Source organism: Caloenas nicobarica, chromosome 28, assembly GCF_036013445.1.
Source record: "Caloenas nicobarica isolate bCalNic1 chromosome 28, bCalNic1.hap1, whole genome shotgun sequence".
In the NCBI taxonomy this organism is placed as follows: Eukaryota; Metazoa; Chordata; class Aves; order Columbiformes; family Columbidae; genus Caloenas; species Caloenas nicobarica.
In genome coordinates, this window is record NC_088272.1 from 3,968,816 (window position 1) to 3,982,024 (window position 13,209).

A 13,209-nucleotide genomic window follows, 5' to 3' on the forward strand; every position below is an offset into this window, starting at 1 on the left:
AGGACTGACACACAGCAGGACGGTGACCAGGCTGCCAGAGCACTCAGGCCTTGCACCAACACAAGGGATGAGAAGGAGAGTGTGGGAGTGGAACGAGAACAGCTCTGGAAGGCCATGCGCTGGTGCTCCCTGGCAGTGCTGCCAGCCTGGACTCTTTCCCCCTTCTCCCACCCACACAGGAATTTTCCCTGAACCTCCAAAAAGGCCTTGGAGGATAGACATAGTGAAAAACAAGTTACTACAGGAATGTTTATTTTGTTTAAGAGAAAAGGAGAGCACGGCTCCTCATTAACACAGCCAGTGGTTAAAAAAGAAAAGCAGACAGAGATTTAGAAAGGGAATGACAATGTTATCACAATAAAAAACAACTTCAATAAAAACAGAAATTACAAGTGAGAGGCTGGACCTGTAACTAGTTACATTAAAACTACTATGTAGAAGGAGAGAAGCAGTTTATTGCTTAAGAAAACACAGAGATATGAGTTTCCACAGGGCATCCTTGAGCTGCTGGTTCCTCATGCTGTAGATGAGGGGGTTCACTGCTGGAGGCACCACTGAGTACAGAACAGACACCACCAGGTCCAGGGAAGGAGAGGAGATGGAGGGGGGCTTCAGGTAGGCAAACATGCCAGTGCTGACAAACAGGGAGACCACGGCCAGGTGAGGGAGGCACGTGGCAAAGGCTTTGTGCCGTCCCTGCTCAGAGGGGATCCTCAGCACGGCCCTCAAGATCTGCACATAGGACAGCACGATGAACACGAAACACAAAAAGAACAAACAGACACCACCAACAACAAGCCCAGATTCCCTGAGGGAGAAGTCAGAGCAGGAGAGCTTGAGGATCTGGGGGATTTCACAGAAAGAACTGGTGCAGGGCATTGCCCTTGCACAGTGGCAGTGAAAATGTATTGGCCGCGTGCAGCAGAGCACTGAGAAACCCAGTGGCCCAGGCAGCTGCTGCCATGTGGACACAAGCTCTGCTGCCCAGGAGGGTCCCGTAGTGCAGGGCTTTGCAGATGGCAACGTAGCGGTCGTAGGACATGATGGTGAGAAGAGAATACTCTGCACCTAACAAGAAAAATACACAGAAGACCTGGGCAGCACATCCTGCAAAGGATGACCCTGGTATCCCACAGAGAGTTGGCCATGGATTTGGGCACAGTGATGGAGATACAGCCCATGTCGAGGAGGGCGAGGTTGAGCAGGAAGAAGTACATGGGGGTGTGGAGGTGCTGGTCACAGGCTATGGTGGTGATGATGAGGCCGTTGCCCAGGAGGGCAGCCAGGTAGATGCCCAGGAAGAGCCAGAAGTGCAAGAGCTGCAGCTCCCGTGTGTCTGCGAACGCCAGGAGGAGGAACTGGGTGATGGAGCTGCTGTTGCACATTTGCTCTGCCTGTGAACATGAGGACCTGTCATAGGAGGAAAACACAGTGACAAGTTAAGGGAGACTTCTCTGAGCAAAATCAAAGCCATTTCTCACACACCCTCCCCTGCTCCACACCCCTTGTCCTTTTCCAGACCTTCCTTCGGGTCCGTGGCTGAGCCCTGGGTGGTGCTGGCTGGAGGTGCTGTGAGGAGCAGGGCCTGTGCCCGCTGGCTGCCCAGGAGTCAGCCCTGCTCTGCAGCAGGGGTCATGGAACGGGGGGCAGGGGACGGACCTGGGGTTCAAAGTTGTCATCTGAAACTGCTGCTGGTGCAGAAGGGCCTGTCAGCATCTGCACTATCACAGAGAATGAAACAGGATGGTAAAATGAAATTTGAAATGTTTGGTTTTTTTAAAGCTTCACAGAATCACAGAATGTTTGGGATTGGAATGGACCTTGAAAGATCATCTAGTCCAATCATTTAACTCCCCTGGAGAGTGTTGTTGGGTGTCAGAAACCCTTAGCATTTCTGCTGCACTCAGGGAGAACAGAGCGAGTCCTGCGAGACCAGAGGATGCCTGTGGGTCAGTGCAGAGTGCGGGCAGCTGCTCTGTCCCTCTGTCTTGCCCTGGGCTGGCACCTTTCTGAGATGGAGGCTGATCACACTGCCATGTTAGTCTGAAAAGCCAACAGGCACTGCTGAGAGCAGAGGTTTGCAGTTTGGAAAAAAGGACAGGTCAGCCTAAGGCTGATGGGTTCAGCAGATGTGGTGCTGCTGCTGTCCATGGGCAGAGGAGTGGCTGAAGGGATGTTCCGAGGCTTCTGGCAGATCGGCTGATCACTCAGAGTTGCAGTGCAGGAGTCTCAGTAACTTGTTAAAACTGGAGAGCTCTTTTTGCATTTATCCTTTCCTACACCCCTCTCCCTCCCCCCAGTCTTGGAAGAGGAAACACAAAGCACAGACTCAGGAAAGCTCCTTATCTTTATAGTAGTACCTGTATAGATCTTCTCCTTGAAACCTCCAATTGGAAGTGGTCTGCAGTGAGCTGGAGCTGTGAGCAGCCCTGACCCACGGAGACCACAGCAGCAGAACGACCCTGCCTTGCTGGGGGTCGCTCCTTCCCCCCACAGCTTCTCCCCTCAGTGTTGTTGGGATCTCCCCGGGCAGGCTGAGCGCTGACCCTGGCAGGCGGCAGAGTCCCTGCCCCGGCACAGCCCTGGGGTGCAGGGACCCTGCTCTGCAGGACAGCCCTGGCCAACCCTGCCTGCACATTTACATTTGCACCCCACAGCCATCCTTGGCAGAACACAGCATTCATGTCTTGTCACTCTGACGGTGCAGAAGGCAATCCCTGCTCTGCAGCACATCCTCTTCCTTTGCATCAGAGAATCTCTGAGAGTTTTACTTACGTCTCTTGCAGGCTCTGCAATGTGACAGCTTTCTGAGATCCTACCATGACTTGCAGATGCAATGCCCTGCAGCCACAGGCATCATATCATATTTATCCCACAGTGATCTCTCAGCATCCTCCCACTCCAGACTGCATTTCCACTCTCTGCCTGGCTCCTCTCCCCTCGGTGCTGCAGGCAGATCCCTCAGCCCTGCTGCGCTTTGCAGAGGAGCTGCTCCTGGGCAGAGCTGTCTCTCTGCAGCGCTGCCGCTTGCCATGAGCTCCCTCTGTCCCAGGAGCCCAGCCCAGCTCAGCAGCACAGGAGCAGCCCATGATGTCCCTTCCTCTGTCCCCTCTGGGCTCCCTCCATGTGTCCCTGGGGCTCCAGGGGCACATCCTTTGAAACAACCTCAAGTAATCAGTGATGTTGATTCTCTCTCCTCTGCACAAACACTTCTTGCCAGCATTGTGTTCTTTGTGTTAAAAAATAAACTGGTGTGAGAATCATCTTTTCGTGTCCCGTCATTAGACAGGACACCAGGAAGGTTACAGCAAAGGATCTAATTTCTCCAAGCTGGAAGGGGGAAATCTTCATTTGAAGGAATTTAGGCATTTTATTCTGGTTTTATACTCCTAGGTTTAGAGAGAAATTCAGCAATCTTTGGCCATCCCGTGTCTGTGCTCTGAAGCAAAGCCTTTGCACACATGGGCTCTTGGACACTTGGTACCAGGTTTCCATGGGGCAGGTCAGAGGTTTCCTGGTGCCACAGCTGGGGTGGTTCAGCCCAGATGTGAGGCAATGGCCTCAGCCAGGGACCTGACTGGCTGAGCTGGAGCTGTCAGTGTTGCAGACAGAGCTGTGACACGGATGGAATAAACTGCCAAGGCAGGGTGGCAGAAGTTAGTTCATCTGGTCTGCAAGCACAGCAGCCTCCAAGCACAGCAACAGGCCAGAGCAAAACTCAGTCTAGACCTGTAAGGCAATTCAAGGGCCCCATAATGAGCTGTTCCTACTGCAGGAACAGTTAAAGGAGAAACAAAGACACCTTGTGGCCACTCATTGATTTAATAAGGGAGAGAAGTGATATTCTCTGTGTCTCTGGTCCTCCATCTTCACCAGCAAGCTCTCCCAGGCCTCTGTCACTGGAGGCAGAACAAAAGCAGCAGTGGATGGGGATCAAGCCAGGGGTCACTGGAACCAACACAATCCTTTCCAGTCTATGGGACAGGAGGGGCAGCATCCCAGGAGCTGAGACAGCAGGACCATGTCACAGTGAGGCCACTCTCCACCTTCTTGGAAAGCTCATGGAGACTGGGGGGACTCCCTGACCACTGGCAGCGCTCACACATTGTGTGCACTTCTCAAAAATGGCCAATGGGTGAGCAGGGGAACTAAGGGCTGTGCCCCAGAGCATGGCAACTGGGACCCCATTTCTGGGTGTGTGAAAGAGAAGGTGACGGGGTTTACCCAGGGTAGGTTGTGCCTGTCCATCCTCTTTGCTTTCTGTGAGGAAAGGACAGGGTTGCTGGATGTGTGGACAGCAGTGGTGGTCTGTTACCTGGAAGTCAGCAAGGCATTCAGCATCATCCCCCACAATATTCTTGTGTCCACAGTAGGCTGTTATGATCTGTGTTAGTATATAAGTAGATGGGTAAAAAATAATCTGGATGGTCAGGCTTGGAAAGGTGCTATAGAAAGGGAGAAACTTTCCAATCCTGAGGACAGTCAGGCCCTGGAATCTGTTTCCCAGGGGTGCGCATCCACTCTACCCCAGAAAGTGTCCAAAATACATTTGGATAAAGCCCTGAGTAATCTGGTCCGACCCTGCTTTGAGCAGGAGGTTGGTCAAGACACGTCCCGAGGTCCCATCCAGCCTGAATGATGCTGTCCTTTCATCCCCTTCACGTTTTCAATTTAGGGACAGCTCTCAGGTTCTCTCTGACCATAGGAATAACTCACATGAGGTGCAGGGCTGCCTTACAAGTGCCCCCAAACAGCCCTGACCACATCTTGTGCATCCCTTTTCATTTGCCCCCACCCAAGTTCTTCTGTTCTGCTGTCCTCATGCCCACCTCGTTCATCCTTTCAGAGCAGGTTGCTCAACAGGTGTCAGCATCCATGTACAGAGTCTGCACACCAGCCAGGCAGCAAAGCCATCATTACAGAAATGGAGACGGGGCTCTTGACCAGCTCCTTGCACCCAGGAATCGGCACGACTTGCCAGCTGAGATTCCCGTGAACACCTGAACTTTAAGTGCAGAGCATGCGAGTCCTCGTTGGGTATCCTGGCTTGTCCCCTGACCCATGTGGTGCTTCAGGCTGTGAAGAGAATCAAAACCAACTCTTTGGCTGGGGTAGTTTCATTTTACATGTGTCACACAGGGCAGATGAAGGGAGCTCAGAACTCCAGACTCTGCTGCACCATTGGAACTTCAGAGACTGGAAATGCAGGTGACGGTGTGTGTCAGTGCACACCACATAAACATTCTGGATTCCCTTCTGCCTTTGCACTGACCTGAGATTTGTTCCTTGGCCTTCTTTGCCTAAAAAAGAAGTAATCTGCCCTGTGTCAGCTCCACTCACACCAGAAAAAAAGGGGAAAATGCATGAAAGAGGGGTGATTTCAGGGCAATTCTCTCCTAGGAAGTACTTTTTAAATCATAAAACTAGTAGAAGTGAGAGAAAAAGCTCTTAAAAGAACTCCATGCAAGAGGTCAGCTACCGAGATGTAGCAGCTGTTTTAAGAAGCAAGAATGACTGATAGGAATGGAGTTAAAAAACTTTAGTTCATCATCATCATCATCATCAGGAATAAGGAACTCCCTGTTATTCTTATTAGTGATTGTACCACTTTTCAAAAACATCCTTGAGATTGTCTCTATTTTTCGCTGGCTCCAAAACTGAGCCTGCTCAGATTTTGAAAGGACTGCTTGAAATCTCTGCAACTCAGATCTCTACAACTGTCTCTCATCGAAGATCTTTTACCCCAGAAAGGGGAAAACTCCCAATGCAGGCACCAAACCAGTGCCCAACCTGCCTGGAGAGCCAGGCCGGTTGTGCCACACAGCAGCCGACCTCGGGAGAAGCTGGAGGTGATGGGAATTGAAATGGTTTTGACTCAAATCATAATTTAGATTGGAAAAGACCCTTAAGGTCATAAAGTCGAATCGTAAATACGACACTGCCAAGTCCACCCATTACACCATATCCCTAAGCGCCATGTCTACACATCTTTTCAATACCTTCAGGGATGGAAGCTCCAATCCTGAGCTGGCAGGACAACACTGTCTGCAGTTACACATAAGATACCTGTCATGGCTGTGACTTCAGAGTTTCTCACACCCTTCACTGAGCAGGGCGGGTGTTGGGAGATGGGCGCACACTTCAGTTTCCAGATGCCAGGACAGAGCCCAAGCCATCCTGCCCTTGGCCTCTGGCATCCCTTTTCTTGAGATGCAAAGCTGGTGGGCCTTCTGTGGATAATCATGTTAAAAGGCATCAATAATCATTCAAGTCTTTGTGTAATTTCCCTAAGACTGTCAGTATTAAAAATAATAATAATTAAAAAAATAGAAAAGGGTTCATCTGCCTACATATAAATACCTGCAACACAGCAGTCTGCATCTGTGGTAGCCCCACGGCCAGTGCCAATTCAATAGGTATTTGCAGTATAAGGCATGACACCCCATCCATAAGTACATATCTAAGTGGTTCAGATGAAGGGTGGTCTGGCAAAAATCACCTGTTCCTCCCCAGGTGCACGGACACTGCTCATGTGCCTCTCCAGGGAGTGGCAGAAGCCGGATGCCCTTCTCGGGACAGACTCCTTCCAGGAGAGACACAGCAATGGGGGTAACTCATCAGGTCTTCATGGCATTTCACTCGGCATCAGTTTTTATATATTTGGTTTTTTCCTGAGACTACTCTTTCTGCACAAATGCTCACAAAAAGACACCCATTTAGTAAAACATGGTCATAAAGGCGCTGTTATGGACAAGAAATCTCACCATGAGCTCTGGAGGGAGGGAGGCAGATGATAATAAGCACCAGGAAGAACCAAGAAGCTCAAGGCCTCTTCTGAAGAGTGAGAGGCCCTGAGCAGCAGTGAGCGGCCATGTGTGGTGTGGGAGGGTCAGGGGATGTGAGGTAGAGAAGGGTGGTGGCTGATGAATTCAGCAAATCCTTACAACCATGTCTGAGCCTGCAAGTGGAATGTGGCTGATGTCTGCAGGTGGAGGAGGAATAGGAGAAAGATTTTGGGGGATCCTGGAAAGAAGGCAGGCTTCTCTTGGACTAGTCATATATGGCAGATATATGACATTTGCATGCTGTGGGCATGGCTGTGCCTGGGAGATGGGGAATGGCTGCTGCTGGGGGGGCTGTGCTCAGGCATGGCCCATGAGCTGACCTTGCTCTGCTCCTCTCTTGCACTGCCCACACTTGGATGGTCCTCAGGAATCATCCATGAGCCTGGAGGAAGCACCAACCTCCTGGAGTGTTGGCCCATTACTGGAGGACAAGAGTGAAAGGTTTGTGAGACACATGGGAGTGCAGGAAGACACGGGTCTATGCGTAGTAGTCAACGTGTTAAAGAAGAAGACCTAAAGACCATTGGCTGATCGTGCTGATGTGGAATAGATTGATTTTTCTTTTTTATTTTCGGGCAGCAGAAGAAGGAACGTGTGCTTTCAGTGCTGGGGCATGGATCCAAAGAGCAGATTCAAGCAAGTCTGGGACCGGGACAGCTCAGGTGATTGGTGACCATTGCAGGTCTATGAAAGAAGCTGCATGGGCTTGGGGAGCCTCATAGGCATTGCCAAACCCTCAGAAAACCAGAGCCTTGTGGTTAAAGCAACAGCACTTGGCACCAAACCCACACCCAAAACACAAATACCCTCCCAGTGACCACGGGCAGAGCCTTGAGAAACATTTGACTGAAAGGGTCTCCTTTGCCAGGCCCTGGGGGTCAGGGCTTGGCCATTCTGATGCTAAACAACCATGAAGGGCTGACAGGGCACCAGAGCCACCTCCACATCGCCTTTACCACCTCTGACCATTGTCTCCAGGCTTTTCCTTCGGCAGCCTCCAGGGACAGGGACTGCTTGTGTCAGCGATGGCCCCTCGTGGGTCCCAAACACCCTCAGAAACTTGGGGTTTGTTTCTGCCTTTCACTTCATTAGGGGTTTGTTAATTCTTTCAGTAGCTGCAGTTCAGGATCATGGCAGCAGAGGGCTCATTAACAGCCAAAATGCTCTTACAATGCTCTCTGCAGCACTTCGCTAAAGGCCTGGTGTGGATGATTAGAGACATTTCAGAACTGTAGCCAAACAGTGAGCATTTCCTTAATAAGTAGTCATAAAGCCAAATTTCTTATATTTCCGTCCCCCTCCCAATGCCCTCATTGCCAGAACAACTGGTATCAATGTCCACTAAATATTGATCTAGAGAATCTCCTGATAAAGACTGAATGTGTCAGAAAAGTGGGTGCCTAAAGCACCACTTGAGTGAGGAGACAGGATAGGACTCCTCAGGAGGAATCACACAACTCTGGACCCAGAGGTGGGAGTTCCTGGGAATCTCAGGTGCCACAGCACAGCGATACTTGTGTTCAGGGAGCCGGTCAAGTGAGTCATCTCCTTTTCTGTAATGGTGTCTGAGTTTGCTCAGGTAACCCCTGACTTGAGCCCCATCCACTCCTGGCTGTTCTCCAGACTCCTGCCTTCAGGAACAAAGTCCCAGGAGACCTTGCTGGTGAAGATGGAGGCAAAGAAGCCATGAAGTACATCGGTCCTGTCTGATTCTACTCTTACGAAGTTCAGCAGCAGGCCCACGTTCTCCCTGTCTATTCTTTTACTGTAAGGAAGCAACGTCAGCTCATCTTGCTACCCTCAGCCTCCCCTGCAGGTATCAAGTCCAGGGCAGCTTTGGCATCATCCCCACATCCATGGACAAGGATTCTAAATTCCTCCTTTACAGCTTCCCCTGCTTCTGCCTTCTGTGTGCTGCCTTTTTGCCCTGGAGCTCCATCTGTTCAGACAAGCAGCCTCATGACATAAAGTCTTCTTTTCATGGGTACTTGGAGAGATCATTCTTGTGCCTGGAGCAGGCTGTCCTGTAAGGCTTCTCGGGTTTCCTGAGCTCCTTCACCCTTCAGACCTACTTCCATGTCACCACCTTTATTGGCCGCCGTCTCCCAGCATGTCCGTGTCTTCTCCTCTGGAGCCCACCAGCCTGTGCTCTGCTGCTGGCCTTCCTCCCTCCCCTCTGGTGCCTGGAATCCCACTGTTGCCTGGTCACCACAGCCAAGGTGGACACTGATGTGCACATCCCTCACCAGCTCTTCTTTGTCTCCCAGTTCCAGATCCATGTGAGCATCACCCTTGTTGGCCCACCAGGCAGTCACGTTAAGAAGTTGTCCCAAGATCCTCTGGAACGTTGGCACCTGCTGCTTTGCCTGGCCAGTGAATGTCAGGGCAATGACAGTTCCCCATAGGAACCTGCTGATTGACTGGAGACTTCCTCAGGTTGCTGACAGAAGATCTTTTCCATTTCTTCTTCATGATCAAGTAGTTTGCAACATCCAAGACATTATCACCCTGTGTTGGGTTTACATGGCAAAGTCTTGGAACTGGGGGTGAGTGTGGGTGTGCTACAGTTGTCACCTCTCTGAGAAGACAACAGGAGTTTGATGTCAGACAGAGCCGATATGAGCTGGCTCCAAGATGGACCCACTCCTTGCCAAATCTGAGCCACTCAGGGATGCTGGCAGCACCTCTGTGATATTGTATTTGAGAAAGGGTAAAAAACACTGCACAACAGCAGGTGAGAGAGAGCAGGGAGGAAATGTGAGAGAAAAATTGCTGCAAACACCAAGGTCATATCCCATGGGATCCAAGCAGGTCCCTCAGCAGGCCAAAGCCTGCTCTCCTGAAATCCTGCTCTTTGCCTTGTTATCATCTTCCAGGAACCTCAACTCCACTTTCCCATCCCTGACTGTTCCATCCCTGACCATCCCTTTCTGGTTTGTAAGCGTGAAGTCCCACAGGGCACCTCACCTCACTGACTCCTCAGTCACCCGTGTCAGGAAGATGTTGTCCATGAGCTCCAAAACCCTCCTGCATGGCTGGTACCTTGCAGCTATTGGGATATCTTAGGTCTGCCATGAGGACACGGCCCTGGAAACATGAGGCTTCTTTAATTGGTCTGAAGGAGGCCTCATCTAATTCCTCTTCCTCATCAGTGAGTCAGTAGCTGATGTCCACCCACCACAACATTGTCCATGTTGTTCTGCCCTCTCACGCTGAGTCCTCAACTTTCAGCTGATATTCTCTGTCCCCAGGCAGAGCTCCACACATTCCTGATGTTCTCCCACATGAAGGGAAACTTCCCCTCTAAGTCCAGACCTCTGGCATTACGAGCACTAGCCCCCCAAGACCACAAAGTTTCTCCTGCAGGTGATATTCGTAGTGACCTGTAACTCCTCATGATGTTATCTTGGGATAGACGCTCTCATCAGGATAAACCGTCTGCATGTAAACACTAACAGCTGGAGCTGCTTCTCCCCTTGGCTGTGGCTGTTGTCTCCAGCTCTGCTGCCTGTGAGGAGACACCTTGTCCTTACAGCACAGGGGCCTCATGGCCTCCTTGTCCCCAGCCAGGAACCTGGGAGGTGTGGGACCATAGTCCTGCCCTTGGCCTTGCACAGCCCCACATCACACTGTCCCAGGAAGGGCCCTGGGCAACGTGGGAGGGACAGGATCTGCCTTCCCAGGGCTGGGGGTCAGGGCTTGGCCCTTTGCTTAATGAAACACAACCAGGTTTACTGATCATCAGAGAGAACTTCACCTTGATTTGCCTGACCTGTTGTCTCTGCCTCCAGTTTCTTCTCTAACCAAATCTTGGAGTCATTTCCTCAATAGTGTCCTTCAGTGGGACTCATTAACGTTACAAGAAACTTTGGAGTTTGAATCTGACTTGGACTTCTTGAGAGGTTTTATTCAACTTCCCCTCAGGGTCTGAGGTTCATGGACTCAGCAGCAAACCCACCAGAGGGGTCATTAAAGCGCCTTGGGCTGCTCCTGTGCTGCTGAGCTGGGCTGGGCTCCTGGGACACAGGGAGCTCATGGCAAGCGGCAGCGCTGCAGAGAGACAGCTCTGCCCAGGAGCAGCTCCTCTGCAAAGCGCAGCAGGGCTGAGGGCTCTGCCTGGGGATCTCAGGGAGACGAGCAAGGCAGAGAGAGATGAAAGGTGGTCAGGATGGGGAGGATGGCTGAGAGCTCACTGGAGGAGAAATCTTTGCACCCTTGCCATGGTAAGTCTCTGGGTGCAGGGCAATGCAGCTGTAGCTCCTGGAGGCATCTCCTCAAGTTAGCACAGGCACAGCTTGAGGGATCTGTAAGGAGGGGGCTCTTGTCAGGCAATTTTGAACAGCTATGAAACCAGGTGAGCACCCAGGGGTGCCCAGGGCTGTCCTGCAGAGCAGGGTCCCTGCACCCCAGGGCTGTGCCGGGGCAGGGACTCTGCCGCCTGCCAGGGTCAGCGCTCAGCCTGCCCGGGGAGATCCCCCCGGTGCTGTGGGGAGAAGCTGTGGGGGGAAGGAGCGACCCCTATCAAGGCAGGAAAGGTGCTTCTGCTGTGGAGAGGGTGCTGTGTGGGTCAGGGCTCCTCACAGCTCCAGTTCACCCCCAGGATTTTTTGCAAGTGGATGCCTCAAGGAGAAGACCAATGCAAGGATTACCAGACAGATAAAGAGCTTTCCTGAGCCTGTCTTTTCAGTTGCTTATTCCAAGGGGTGGGGGGTGCAGGAAAGTATAAAATGAAAATGAGCTCTCATGCTTAAACAAGTCACTGTGACTCCTGAACTGCAACTCCGATTAATCATCACATCTGCCAGAACCCTCATAACATCCCTTCAGCTGCTGCTCTGCCTCTGCACAGCACCTGCATCACATTGGCTATACTCGTCAGTCTTACTCTGACCTGTCCTTATCCCCAGTCTGCAAACAGGAAGATGCCCCCAGGCAGTGCCCTGTGAACAGGCAGGATCTGTAGGGCCAGGGTGAGGGCACAGAGGGTGGGATGGTCTGTGAGCGCTGACAGGGAAGAGACATGGACAGGGAAACAGTTCCCAGGGGCAGAATTTCCAGGCAATAGGGAAATGATCAGAAATGAGAGGAAACTAAACCTGGAATTGTTGTCAGAGGGAGAACACAGAAAACTCCGTATGATCCCCGCAGTGCAGATCCCTCCTGTGAGCAGCCCCCTCGCCTCCTCTCCCACCCAGCAAAGCCTCTGCCCTCAGGGCCGGGGGCTCCAAGGCATGAAGCAGCTCCTGTGCAGCCAGAGCTCCAGTTCCCTCTGCAGAGCACAGGGGCTGAGAGCAGCTGCCCGGCAATGCTGGTGTGTGGGAGGTGGCTGCACAGCTGGGCAAGGGTGACGCTGTCTGAGTGCCCGGCTGCCTCTGCCCTGGCCTCTCTCACACCCACCCTCACCGCAGTTTCCTTCTTGCCCCACTGCTCTGGGTCACTGCTGGTGTGATCTGGTTCTTGCTGTCAGGCTCTCTGGGGATGGGAGTTTCAGCTGCACAGTCACAGCCTGATCTTGTGGGTCCTTTCCTGCAGCTGTGTCCACGGGAACACGTGTCCCAGCTTTGCTCTGAGCTGTGGGGCTGTGGGCAATGCAGTGTGTGGGGCTGGGGAATGAGCTGAGTCTCCCTGAATCAAATGCCATCATTAGGACCCTTGGCTGTCTCTTTGAGTGTTTTTTTTCCAAGCTGTGAGCTTCCCTCCAGGATGCAAACCTGTCCTATAGCACGTTAGCATTATCTGAATTACTCATGCGGAAGTGCAGAGATGCTATGATGGAAGAAATGCAGTTTGGTTTGTGAAATGAGCCGTGTGTGTCCTGGGATAGAAGTGAGGTGCTGAGACCTGACGAAAGCGTGAGCCATGTCATGTTGTGGTCTGAGGTGGGTCCCTCTGCTCTCAGCAGTGCCTGGTGGCTTTTCAGGGTGACATGGGAGTGTGATCAGCCTCCATCTCAGAAAGGTGCCATCCCAGGGCAGCTGGAGCAAGACAGAGGGACAGAGCAGCTGCCCTCACTCTGCACTGACCCACAGGCATCCTCTGGTCTCGCAGGACGCGCTCTGTTCTCCCTGAGTGCAGCAGAAATGCTGAGGGTTTCTGACACCCAAGAACACTCCCCAGGCTGTGAGTGGAGAAGGAGCTGTAGAAACGCCAAACTTCTCAAAGTCAGTTTCTCAGCTCTGCGGGTACAGATGCTGACAGTCCCTTCTGCAGCAGGAGCGGTTCCATCTGACAAAGCTGAACCCCAGGACTGGCCCTGGCCCCATCCCATCACACAGGGTCAGGCTGATTCCTCAAGAGCCCCTGGGCAGAGACCCTGCTCTTCATTGCACACTCATCAAGCACCGACGAGGGCTCCAGCCAGGAC

The 13,209-nt window shown here is 52.1% G+C and overlaps 1 pseudogene; it reads right to left on the reverse strand.

Moving 5' to 3' along the window:
• Window positions 1-516: 516 nt before the first annotated feature.
• Window positions 517-8,390, reverse strand: LOC135999395 (olfactory receptor 14A16-like; annotated as a pseudogene).
• Window positions 8,391-13,209: the final 4,819 nt, after the last annotated feature.